The 14,417-nt window shown below is 40.4% G+C and overlaps 1 long non-coding RNA gene across 1 annotated transcript; it reads right to left on the minus strand.

Moving 5' to 3' along the window:
- Positions 1-2,603: 2,603 nt before the first annotated feature.
- Positions 2,604-2,814, minus strand: LOC143706349 (uncharacterized). Its single transcript, XR_013192969.1, has 2 exons — positions 2,741-2,814; positions 2,604-2,702 (listed from the first exon to the last, which is right to left on the minus strand). It is a non-coding gene; the product is annotated as an uncharacterized LOC143706349 (long non-coding RNA).
- Positions 2,815-14,417: the final 11,603 nt, after the last annotated feature.

The raw sequence follows: 14,417 nt of genomic DNA on the forward strand, positions 1-14,417 counted from the left end.
CCAACCACGTAAAGTGAGCTGGCCTACAGTGCCCTCTGGGGGGCTGTCCAATCAAGGAGGCCTGCTGAGGCCTACTACCTAATGGCGCAGCCTTCGTTGGCAGAAAAACTGTTTACACAGCGCCTACAGCATCCTGGTGCCTAATCACATTGCCCATGGCAGTGTACTCCGCAAGAAAGCTAGCACCCTTAAAACAAGGGGAGTACAACATACGCCACTCTGCCTCAACGGAGGCCCCAGTTAGCCAGGGGCCTACCATCTATGCATGGGCGTCAGCTCAGGGCAATGCTCTGGCTTCAGGGGAGCGTACTTCGACCAAAGAAGAAGTGAAGCTTACTTCATACTCGACCCGAGCCATAGTGGTGCGAGGTGGGATAAAACAGAACTGGGAGTGAAGTGCTCAGACCTACCCTGTATCACAGGGGAATACTCACACCTCACCCTGAGGTTACCAGGGTGCGGGCCTGCCAGCGGCTCTAGGGGTGACAGAAATGTATCTGTGCCCAACCTAGGGGAGTGGGGCTTGAATGAAAGCCAACCACCTACAACCTAGCGCTCGAGCAGTAGCTCAGCGAGGTGAGTGAAGCCTAAACTGGCGGCCTAAATCCGTAGGCCAGTTCTGCATGGCAGGGTCGGGCAGGAAACCCAGTCTTCTTCGTGAAGCGAAAGACGACCTAACCCTGCTCAATAAAGACATATATACCACGGAGGCCTGTTTGAGGCCTACCATGTCCTTACAAACCATCCTCAGCACCACGCTGCATTACTCTAGTCACCCCAGAATGCAGAGAAGGGGGCGGGCCTTGGCCTAACGACTCCCACGGGAGGAGGCTGTTTATACAGGGATGCTAGAAACCAACATTCACACAGTGAAGGGTCAGAGGAAGAAATGCTAAAATTTTTAGGAGAGCGCCTCTATTATCCCTGGCACAGCCTAGGCCAGCTACAGAGGCGGCCCTGGTAAGGGCCAGCCTGCAAGCATAGATCTATCTGAGGGCTCGGAGGAGCCACAGCCTTACTAAAGAATATAGTCTGTATTATTCCATACAAAGGGCTGCAGAATCGCTCAGCCTAATGAAAACCCAAACAGAGCTCAAGGGGCGACATACTCAGGAAGAAGTCAAACGGACCTGTGGGCCGGACATAAGATCTATCTGAAGCTCTAGCGTCAGTCAACACTCTAAGTAAAACAATTTAAAGAGAGAGACCAACCACTCTACCCTGAGGTGGCTAGCAGCCCGAAGGCTAACACAGTTACCGTTCTGGCCACCTAACGGGGAACTTCAGGGCCCTGATAATCCAATAAAGTTCTCTTACCTTATTACCTTGACATGACCCCATGACTCTATACAGGGAACGAGGTCTGTAGAGAGATACATTTCGGAATTTTAATTCACAAAAATTTACTCTTGAAAAGACCAGACAGCTCACCTGCGGCGTGCGGAGTGAAGACTCGCCAGATAGTTCTTTATGAACCTGGGGTCCACCACTTTACATGCCTGAAAGAGGCGTTTCTACTAACCAAGCCTAGGCGGGCCATTGGAACATCGTTCTTATCATAGGCCCAGCGCCAGGCCTGATGTAATGAACGTCTGGGGAGTCAGAAGAGAGGAGAGGGCTGGATTCTCTTTTTAATGAAGCCCTCCGGGGAGATAATCCATCAGCGACGCTGTATGCGCTTGTGCTGGATAACCTCCCTCAGATCCCTCTTCTAGCGGGAGTCACGCCTTTCCTGCGCCCTGTTCCTCCACAGAGGGGGCGCACGAGAGGCGACACTGGCTCTCTGGCCCTGTCTACGGTCCTCAGATCGTGAAGGGCCAGGCCCTCCCGCCTGCCTGGGCGTGGAACCGGATCTCAGCGGTATGTAGGTTTTTTCCTAAAAGCAGCTGAGCGCGCCTTCGCCTCCCTGAACTTCCCAAGCCCCGCCTCCACGGCGGGGCCAAAGAGTTCAGAGGGCGAAACCGACGAATCAAGGAGAAAGGCCTTCTCTTTCTCCTCAACGTCGGCCAGGTTTAACCAAAGCTGTCTCTCCGTGGCCACCATCGCCGCCATCGACCGACTGATCGTGGCAGCAGTTTGTTTGGTGGCCCGGAGCGCAAGAGCCGTGGTTCGGCGCGGCTCAGTAACTGCCTTAGGGGACAACCCTGCCCCCTGGTCGAGATCCTGCAGCAGGTCGGCCCGGTATGCCTGCAGCACCGCCATGGTGTGCAGGGAAGCACCAGCCTGAACTGCTGCCGTGTATGCTCTGCCATTCAAACGCGCTGTTGTCTTTAGCGGTTTGGATGGCAGAGTTGGAGCTCTCAGTGTCGACGCCTGCCCAGACACGAGATAGTTTGCAAACGACTTGTCAAATGGGCGGCATCGACACATACCCATGCTCTGCGATCCCATCAACATCAGCGAAATTAACCCGCTGATGTCAGTGAATACGGGCAGAGCATGGGCTCTTCCATGCCCTCTCGATCTCCGTGTGAAGATCAGGAAGGAATGGAAGGCTCCCTGAGCTGGTGGTGTATGGCCGGGGAGAAACCGATCGCCGAACCTACCGCGAGCGGTCTCTCCTCTAGCGCGTTGCCCTGGCAGCTACAGCCCCACAACATCCACCAGACCTGCATACACGGGGCAGGGTGGCTGAGAGGGTTCAGGATCTACCTGATTATAAACCTCCTCAGCCATCTCCTGCTCGTCCTGAAGAGCAGCAACTGCAGGAAACCGTCGGTGAAAAATCCTCGTCATCGACCTGCAGTTCGCCCTCGTCAGCCGTCGAATCATCTGAGAGGTTTACAGCACTCTCAAGATGATCGACGAGCTCTATCTGGAAGCCCATGATGCAAGTCGCCGCTCTGCCTCGGCACGAGCGGGACCATGAGAACCAGACGTTGAACCCCCTTCACTCGAGAAGAGGGCCAGACGAGAGCGAGCGTTTTAAGAGAAAAACGCTCACAGTTCACACAGAGGATTCCCTCGAGAATCTCCCGTGCGCGCTCTTCTCCCAGGCAAGAAAAGCACACTCGTGTGCTGTACATTTAATTTTCTTACCGTTTCATTGAATAGCGTTTTCAAACAGACAGTCCCTGAAGACGATGAGATGATTTGTCATGTTTGCAAGGCGCCCTTTTATACTTCCAGGTCGCACGTTAATCATTCACGCTAATGATTCACGGGCTGTCGCCGGTCAATATGATTGACGTGATTTGATAGTGATTTCAGACACCTGTCACGCCTGAGGCGTTCCCCATAACGTCGTTGACGTATTGTTGAGTTCCCTTCGAAAGGGAACCTGGCTTAAACCAAATGAGTATTTCGGTCTAAATGAGTCTACTCCACCAGGATACTGTTATAAGCATGGGCCCCGTCTGATCGGTCGTGGTGGCGGTGTTGCAACAATCTAGAGAGATATTCTAAATGTTACTCAGAAAACAGGTCACAGGTTTAATTCATTTGAAGTACTTGTGCTAAATGTTACGCTCTTAAATGTAAGAAAGAAATCCCTATTATCTCTAGATTTCCTAAAAGAGTTTGCAGACTTTCTCTCAGATCTATTGGTCAATGACGATAAAGCAATAATTGTTGGATATTTTAACATACACATGGATAACACAAAAGATTCGTTAGGGGCTGCGTTTACAGATTTATTAAACTCCTTTGGGGTCAAGCAAAACGTCAGTGGTCCCACTCACCGTCTAAATCTTACACTAGATTTAATTATATCATATGGAACCAATCTAACCGATATAGATATTGTACCGCAAAGTGATGATGTCACTGATCATTACATGATAACTTACATAATACGTACTACTGAAATGTGTCATGTTGCGCCACGTTATCGACCAGGCAGAAAAATCCTTCCAACTATAGATAGATTCTCATATAGCTTACCTGATCTATCTCAGCTGCTCAGTGAACCCAAACAGACAGATGAACTAGAGGAAATGACTAGCAGTTTGAGCACCATTTTCTCTAGTACATTAGAAATTGTTGCACCAATTAGATTAAAAAAGGTTAGAGAGAAAACTAGAGCACCATGGTACAACAGTGCTACGCATGTTATCAAGAGAGAAACTCGTAACTTAGAGCGTAAATGGAAACAAACTAATTTGGAGGTCTTTAGAATCGGGTGGAAAGACAGTATGTCACGTTATAAAAAGGCTCTAAAAGCAGCCAGGGCTGAGCATCTCCGCAAACTAGAAAATAACCAAAATAATCCAAGGTTTTTATTTAACACCGTGGCTAGACTATTAAATAAACAGACATCACCAGAACAAAATATTCCGTTACAGTATAGTAGTAATGATTTTATGAATTTATTCACTGAGAAAATAGAAAGCATCAGAAACACAATTGTAAATGTACAATCTTTTATGGTGTCTTATGATTCAGCCTCAATTATCGCCCCTCAAGAACAACTACACCGCTTTACAACTAGGACAGGAAGAGTTAAATAAACTTATCATTGCATCTAAACCAACAACATGTTTATTAGATCCAATACCCACTAAACTACTGAAAGAAGTGTTACCTGTAGTGGAAGAGCCTCTTCTCAATATTATTAACTCGTCTTTATCTTTAGGTCATGTTCCAAGGATATTCAAACTGGCAGTAATAAAACCTCTCATTAAGAAACCGCAATTAGATCCAAATAACCTAGCAAATTACAGACCCATTTCAAATCTTCCATTTATGTCTAAAGTACTAGAAAAATGTGTGTCCGCTCAATTGTGCTCTTTCTTGCAAGAAAATGATATTTATGAAAATTTTCAGCCAGGATTCAGACCGCATCATAGCACAGAAACTGCGCTAGTTAAAATTACAAATGATTTACTTTTGGCTTCTGACCAAGGCTGTATCTCAATACTAGTTCTACTCGATCTTAGCGCTACGTTCGACACTATAGATCATAAAATACTCTTGGATCCACTACAAAACTACACTGGAGTTCAGGGACAGGCATTAAGCTGGTTTAGATCGTACTTATCAGACCGTTATCATTTTGTCTGTTTAAATGGGGAAAAATCGAAGATAACGTCAGTAGACTATGGAGTGCCGCAAGGATCGGTGTTAGGCCCTCTGCTATTCTCAATATATATGCTCCCACTTGGTAATATTATAAGAAAACATGGAATTAATTTCCACTGTTATTCTGATGACACTCAATTATATATTTCATCACGACCAGATGAAAACACTAACTTATCTAAATTGACAGAGTGTCTTAAAGATATAAAATGCTGGATGACGTGTAATTTCCTGCTATTAAATTCAGATAAAACGGAGGTATTACTTATTGGTCCAAAAAACTACCCACAAAACCTCGTACAATACAACTTTAATTTAGAAGGATGTCCTGTTACTTTATCCACTACAGTAAAAGACCTGGGTGTTATACTAGACCGCAACTTATCTTTCGAAAATCATATTTCATATGTTACAAGAACAGCCTTTTTCCACCTTAGAAACATTGCTAAGCTACGTAACATGCTATCTGTTTCTGATGCAGAAAAGTTAGTTCGTGCATTCATGACCTCGTGACTGCATCCTCAACAAACAAGCTACAGTTAGTGCAAAATGCAGCTGCTAGAGTTCTTACTAGGTCAAGAAAATATGATCATATAACACCAATTTTATCATCTCTACACTGGTTACCTATTAAGTTCCGTATCAATTACAAAGTATTACAACTGACCTATAAAGCCCTAAATGGTTTAGCTCCTGTGTATTTAATGGACATTCTATCGCCCTAAAATACAACGCGTTCTTTAAGATCACTAAATTCGAGGCTTCTGGTCATTCCTAGGATATCTAAGTCCACTAAAGGAGGGAGGGCGTTCTTACATTTAGCTCCTAAAATCTGGAACAGCCTTCCTGATATTGTTCGAGGCTCAGACTCGCTGTCCCAGTTTAAAACTAGATTAAAGACGCATCTCTTTAGCCAAGCATTCACATAATGCTTACCTTTTATACTACTGTTGAATCAGATCGAATGCATTAATATTATGAACAGCAGCTATGCTAATTATTTCCCATTTGCTTTTCTGCTGTTATTTCGCGACTCTAGTCCCGAGGTAAATGGCGTTCGTCAGCTCCAGTTTGTATCCAGCCTCTCACGGAGACTTCAGATCCTCCAACACCTGCGATGAGATGACTAAACGCCTGTGAAGAGACGACTTGACGCCTGTGAAGAGACGACTCAACGGCGGCGATATGTTATGCCCTAAATTAATACATGATTAACTAACTCTATTTTTTCTATGTACATTTCTGAAATGCACTTTCTGTAAAGCTGCTTTGAAATATGTATTGTGAAAAGCGCTATACAAATAAATTTGAATTGAATTGAATAACAGAGTCGAAAACTGCACTGGGAGTCAAAATATGAATTTTTGAGAATTTGTTCATTTAAACGGATCATCCAAAAAAGTTAATTCACTAGAATGAATCAGATTTTGTAAACACTACAAATGACAGCGTTTAGAACTGATTGACTGTTTCCAACACTTCACATAACTAGAATGAACCAGTTCAATGAAGCAGACTTTCCAACACATATGAGAGAATGAACTAATTTATTAGACTGTATCCGACTTTCCTTTCTATAATTAGTTTATAATTAACCGATTAACTGCATTCTTTTCAATCCTATATGATTAGTTTAGAATGAACTGAATCATTAAAATCAAACAAACTTTCCAACGATATGAGAGGCTAGGCTAGGCTATACATTCAGAAAGAATCGAACCTTCCAACTCTACACATGACACTTTTAAATAAACTGATTAGAATGAATCAGACTTTCCAGTGCTAAATATGGGAATTTAAAATGAACCAATTAATTAGAGTGAATTCTATTGTTTATACTGATTGTTTTTACATTTTCATTATTTAGTGTGTTATTGAGCAGGGCATTTGGCTCCCACAATGTAGGCACTGGGCAAAACCTGACCCATGCACATAAGGACAGCATGTTCATCTCAGCAGGATATGCTATTCTCTAAGGTAGGGTGGAGAGCACTCAGGAAGTTTCAGACAGTCTTTGTCTTGGAGAGGAAGTGTACAGGACAACGATGACCCTTCATAAAGACATCAGTCCACACTCTCATTGTATCCGGCATGTGGCTTATTTTAAATCAATCGTTATGTGTGTCATGATCTCACCAGCTCAGGAAGAGCTTCATATATAGACAGATGTAAGGGATATTCTAAATGCGTTGACATTGAAGATGGATTATCTCAGAGTCACGTATGTGTTTATTGCACGTGATGCCCAAAGTCAAAACTGCAGACAACTTTGGCATGCAAGCAATCAATTAAGATGTTTTAAAGTCGCCAGTCAAGAGGTCTGCAAGAAATGCTCAACATGTTTTACATGTGTTTATTAAAATTAGAAATCCAGAGAGTATTTTAAGATAATATTACTTGATTCTTCAGCTATTTGTATATGCTACTGCACACTATTGGAGCATGTTATAGGTAATTTGTTTAAATGATTGTTTTATTATCTCATTTACATGTCCATTTGGACAGTTTTATGGCAATTTTTCTAAAATGGGATTGTATTTATAGCAGAAAATGAAAGCTTTAGTAAATAATAATATGGTTTAGTTTACTCTATATTAATGAAATACGTGCACTATAGAGCAAATAGCTTTGGTAGAGAGGTAATATATATATCCACCTCTAAAAGACTGCGGAGAAACAGTGCTATTCTTAGACATTATGTGTGAATAGTGTGCAGGTATTATTCAGTGACCTGTGTGGATTTGCTCTGAGCTGTCTGGTAAATACACTTACCTTGAGCCACACTATTTTCCACCCAATGCAGGACGTGGCTGTTTAGGGATCTTTGGCCATGGGCCTGTATTGTTGTCTGTTTTGGCTGGTCAGTTAGATTCATACTTAGAGTCTGATCTCACTCCTGAGCAGAAATATTTGTGTATAGGTCAAAATACTCATTTGAAAAGGCCTTCTCATGTTTCCCATGAGGACTCTATCGTGTTTATATGCTGCAATTTTTTCTATTGCGTTACTTTCCTGCTGACTTGTAAGCTGCCCTCTATGTTAGTTCAGGTATGTCAGTCATCACATTCTCATTTACTCCATACTAATCCATTCTTACTGCTTGTGCACTGTCATCACGTGGGCAAAATCAGGAGATTCGGCCCTCCCTTGGTCCCTCAAGGTCATCTTTGGTTGTCCTCTCTTAATTTCTCTCTCATACACAAACAAACTCAATATTCTTTCATCGCTCTCTAATTGATTCAAAACACACAGGGGCGAATTCATTTAAAATTTGTATCACTTTAGTAAGTGATATTTCAGTATGAAAACCTCAATATTTTTCACTAACCACAAGAATGCTAAAAAATAATATTAAAATTGTTATGGTGAATATTTAAATTAAGCCATTGTCCTACTTTTTAGAGCTAATCAACCTTATTTTCTGTTTTAATAGCTTATTATAGATTGCATTATTATTAATGCATAAAATTTACAGACTTAAAAACAACATTCACAATCCATTATCTTCCATAATGTGACATATTTCTGAAATACTTAGTTCATTACTAGTAGTCAATGCAATGGAAAAGACAATTGATGGTATAAGAATTGACAGATATGTGACCCTGTTTTACAAAACCAGTCACAAGTCGCAAGGGTATTTTGTGGCAATAGCCAACAATACATTGTATGGGTCAAAATTATTGATTTTTCTTTTATGCCAAAAATCATTAGGATATTAAGTAAAGATCACGTTCCATGAAGATATTTTGTAAATTTCCTACCATAAATATACAAAACGTTTATTTTTGTGAGTGAATGCAGCACAATCGCGAATATAAATGGACAACTTTAAAGGCGATTTTCTCAATGTTTCGATTTTTTTGCACCCTCAGATTCCATTTCAAATAGTTGTATCTTGGACAAATATTGTCATATCATAACAAACCATACATCAATGGAAAGCTTATTTATTCAGCTTTCAGACAATGTATAGATCTATTTTTTTTTTTAAATTACCCATGTGACTGGTTTTGTGGTCCAGGGTCACATATATTGGAGAAACATTTAATTAGAATAGCCTAAAAAGAAAATAGGATCACTTATGATTTGTATTAACATTAAGAAATCTCTATCTCACAACACCAAATACCCAGTTATGTTGTTTATATTTGCACAGAACATTCTAACAAGAACACTTTGTCCAGGTTTGATGATGCCAGTCTGTGCATCAGTCTCAGTGTCTTTAACCCATTGCCACATTAAGAGATTAGCATTGCCCAAATCGCATTACTGTCTCACATTCTCCCCTGCCTCCATTCATGGAGCCCAGTCTTGGCCTTGGCTTTGACCTGCAGTTCTTATTAGGTTACAGAGCAGACCATGCTCCTGCAGACTTTGTTTGGGCTGGATCACAGTGTACCAAGTCTGGGATTGAATGAAGAGAAGCTGAGCACTGCCTTGGCACTGGGTGAGGTTTTAATGCCCTTGTTAGGACTCGAACAAAAATGGCCCAGCTAACCTATCACTAATTGTATTATTCGGTTCTCTCATTCTCGTTCAGATCTCAGATTTACACTGCCAAAGATCAGAATGTTTCATATCTCAGAATCTATTGCAGCAGCGAGCAATTGCCAAAACTCCCTGCACCGTCTCAGATCAGTAATTACGCTGGTGTTTCACTCTGTCAGCAGTTTGAATCGGCTCCTCTCCTCGTTTCATTACTTGACTGGAGGTCAGTATTGTTTAAACATTTGTAAAGACATACTGGTCTGCACAGTTCTTAATAGAAGTAAATTTGGTTATTTTGGTAAGTTTTGTAATCCATTACTAGTCATTTAGCAGATGATGTTTACATAGCGTAACATACGGTATAAAAATATCAGAGACGGCCCTCCACAAAGAGCAATCTATTTAAAGGCACAATGGTTCTCAGGGATTCTCAAGTTCACAGATCTCTGAGATCAAAGTGTCAGGCTTTTGTATCACTGGCCTTTAACCGGTGATATACCACCCATCAAGTTGCATTTGTTCCTTTAATGAATAAATGAATTGTGTGCCCCTTTGACCCTGCCATGCTCACACTCTGAAACACGGTAATGATGTTTTAATGTTTAAAGCTCTGAATCACAGAAAATGCAGCTAGTGTTAAATAGATTTCAGCGAAAAACAACTTAAATTTGTCTTTTTCTCACTCTAAGCTATTGTTTGGCTTCAGAATATAATTTACGGACTACTTGGTAGCTTTTTTGCCCCTTTTAGCTTGACAGCCAACAGTTACAATCTTGTTTATGCAAATGGTTGGACAAAATATTTTGCTTAATGTTCCATGTAAAAAATACATGGGGGTGCTACCACAGAAACCGAAAATTCTCGGGACAGCAGCATTTGTCCAAATTTCAATCTTAACCGTTCTATTTCATCAGAAACGATCTTAAAATAGGGCTTAAAGTGTAAAATACCAAACTTGTCCTTTAAGCATAAAAGGTTCATGGCTGTAGGCTACAAACATTTGACATATTAAATAAATATAATTCATTGTCTATTTCAATGTGCAGCAGCTGTTTCCACATAGTATAATGCTCTTTTCACACAATTAAATGTTCTCTAATCCAACCTGTTACATTTTTTTAATTAGGCTAATGAAATTAACATTTGACTTCTGGGCCAACAGCAAGAAGGCATATGCTGGGCCTGCACCACCACTGATAGATGTTGAGAAGATATACAATACTGGAAGAATATTAAAATCCAACAGGAAAAATAATAACTGTTGCTTTTGTATTTGTAGGAAATAAAGATGACCAAATAAATTGTGAATAATGTGTGTGTATTTAACAGATGTGGTGGTTACGGCATATACCTCAGACTATCCTTCTATTCCATACAGTAATCTCTTTCATTTTCGGAAGGTGCGATGATGGGAATATGAATGTCATCAATGCATCCAACCACATTGGAAATCCTAAAGGAAAATCTAATTATTAGGTTACTTTCAGAAGTCACAGCAAGATGTTATCAAATGAACGTCATTTATCAGATTAGCCTCATTTACACTGATTTCTCCACCACTCTCCTGCAATCCTGTAAAACTCCTCTTTGATGGATCTCAAGTTTTTGTGTCCAACAACACAAAAACTCTCAGAAAGAGCATGAGAGCGAGGCACATTTTCCTTCCCGGTCTGATACAGCAGCTTTACTAATGTGCTCTCTCCGATGTTATATAGAAAAATGTGCAATGAATGAATGTACTGCACTGCAAAAAAATGCTTTTCTTACTCAGCATTTTTGTCTTGTTGTTTCCAGTCAAAATATCTAAAGATTAATCAATCAAAATGCATTTACTAAAAGAAAAACTCTGGGTTTTTCAGAAAACCTGCTCCTAACCAGGTTAGGTTCACAATGTAAGTTACCATGGTAACTGACTCTGAGTATAAGTTACCCCTCTTTCAGAAACGGGCTTGACTAACTCTGCTTCCTCAGGTTTGACATACCCCCAATTCTGAAACGGAAAACCCAGAGTTTGCCTCATTTCAGGGTTAACATACTAAGAGTTTTCACTTAACCTCCTTTCTGAAACAGGCCCCTGTGTGTGTGTGAGTGGAAGCGGGGCATATTTCCATATTCATGGTTTTGCGTATATGAAATGGTGTACAGTTACATTCAAGCTATTTTAATGCATGAAAATAGGACAAATCTTTTAAATATGTAATTTTGGTGACCAAAGATGAGTTTTAAGGGATACAATTATTGACTGCAGTTGGACTTAAAATCCTTTCAATTTTCCAAATTAGACAGTGGTAAACTTAATAGATGGTCTCTGACTAGTTTTTTTTTGTAATTCATGCTTTTCATTCTTCTCTCACACCTTTTCCATGGCCCATTTTTCCACTCTTGGGTTCCAGCAGGCAGGGTTAAAGAGAGGGATTAAAGTCAAACCCTCTGCCTGTAGTCCAACACTACTGCAGGGGCCTATACCATGAAGCCGGTTTAGGTGGCTAGCCAGCTATGTTTCGGTTTACTTTGCGTCAACCCTGGGTTTTAGGGACCATGAAAGTGGTTTGGCTTTTAGCTGTGTTCATCGCCATAGTAACTTACGCTCCACGGCTAACCTGGTCCGGGGCAGGTTATGTTCCTGTAAAGAGGTTGCAAACCGAACTTGGACCAATCAGCTGTGAGCAAAGTTGACTGATGCGATAAAGTCACTCCACCTGTTTCTACTCCAAATTAAAGGTCACTACATAGCAAATGATTTTTAAAGACAAAGTTGTCTGGTTTTTATTGATGCATATTTAGAATAATAAATTTCTATGATTTAGATATTATTTATGTAATTATTATACCCATAATCACACATGTACAATTTTAGTTAATTATTATTAAGCAGTTTAAATGAATAAATATATAAAGGTAATATAAATTCGCTTTAGCATCAATAGATGAAGCTATAAAATGACTACATGTGAGCTTAAATGTTCAATTCTCTCTATACCTTTATCAACTGTATAAAATAACTTCACAACTTTTACTTGGACTGAAATACAGTAGCGAGACTTTTTCTTTTAGTTGTCCTCTTTCATGGATAGCTATTTTCTTCTTGCTGTGTAAATTTGTTTAAATTCTTAATATTTTAATACTTTAATTTAATAAGTGAATTGCGTTGCTTCTCTCGCGAGAAATTAATCTCAGTTTCACTCTTTCTCAACATGTGATTGGCTGTTCGCTACTGATGTCACACTTAAACTCCTAAACTCAGGATCAAAGCCTGAGTTGACAGAGAAAGTTGATGATCAGTATCATGGTACCAACAAAGCCTGGTTGGATTGGTTTGGTTTGGTCAACTCTAAACTAATCCTGTAACCCTGAGTTTGTTCAACTACCATCATGGTACAGGCCCCAGGTCTACTGTTTATGATGCATCTATGCTCCTTCAAACTAAGATTCTCCTTCCCTGAGAAAATCATGTGGCCAGTACATTCCATCAACTTTTTCTGATGTCTTCAGAACTATATTGCCCATTTCCTCTCATCACCAACCATTTTTTTTGCACTGAATATCATATAACAGCATTTTATACACATTTCCAATAAAAAAAAAAAAAAAACTGATATGTCTGAAACTCAGCACTCTCAGTTCCTCAGAAAACAAACATCTGTTCACTGACACCCTATTTAATTTTGTCGGCTGAACGACTGACACCAAATTACACAGTAAAATCCCCTACCATGTGGTCCATTGGTATCATGTCACCTGTTTTTCCTCTTATTTGCCTGTATTTCTACCAAACGTTTTTCACAAATTATATCATACTATTGCTAGGCTATAATAGCATTTTGTATGTTCTATATTTAATAATATTATTTTTAATGTGCAAGCCACATGCAGTTGTCTTTAGCTTACACACTATAGGGGACTAAATACTGTACAATGTGGTAAAAGTTATGCCATGACTTTCAATTACATCTGTAAGTACATCCTTATTCACCTACATGCATAATATTGCAAATCACAACCTCTTGATTGCTTATACCTATGCAAAATTTAAACTATAGGCCTATTATCGCCCAGCAATAGGTATATTTAATGTTGGATATATAATATAATATTTGGTTATATAGCAATTTCCGACCGCATGACTGTTTATCATTACAAAATGTAAACTAGCATGGTAATGGATGTGGCATTGTAATTTGGTCTTGGCTGAATAGATCTACTACGTGCTGCTGCTGCAGAACAAATACAGAGACTTGCTACTGCCAATAGATTCACAGATCGCTGTGTGAGCAAGTCATGCTGCTGCTGTACAATAATATGAACATATATGAAATGACGGACTATATTGATGCTATAGCAAATCTCAACTGCTTTATTTTTTTTTAGATAATCCAAAATATTTAAACTATAAGTAGGTCTATCTAACTTTTTCAGCATTTAGCCTACTCAAGTAAAGCGATACTGTATAGCCTATTGCAAATCTCATGTGTATAGTGAAAAGCGATATAGGCTACACATAAAAACTATTGTTTATATTGTTAAAATGATTGTTTTTCTTTATAGAATATTAGACCATGTCAATGTTATCTGCTAGTTTATTATAGTTCATTTTCAATTCCCCGTACTCGTAAAGCTGCATTTTCCGCATTTTCGTATTGTGACCCTAGCGAGTGCCTTAACGTATGCACTCACCAGCTTCCCTAAGACATCCATGTCACACAGAGAGAAAAACACAGCTGAGGCTGAGCTGCTTTCGAGCTTCACCCCCACCACCCCAGACTGTTTTCCATCTACTTCCTCCCCTCCCCCACCCTTCATCACTCTTTGTCCTCTCCACTGGTTGCCACCCAACACCGTTTCCGGCGCTCTGATTGGCCAGTTTGATATTAGAGGTGGGGTTTGTGATGCAGCGCTGACATTTTCTC

This window comes from Siphateles boraxobius, unplaced genomic scaffold (assembly GCF_051911475.1).
Source record: "Siphateles boraxobius isolate OS27281-9 unplaced genomic scaffold, OSU_SipBor_1 41, whole genome shotgun sequence".
NCBI lineage: Eukaryota > Metazoa > Chordata > Actinopteri > Cypriniformes > Leuciscidae > Siphateles > Siphateles boraxobius.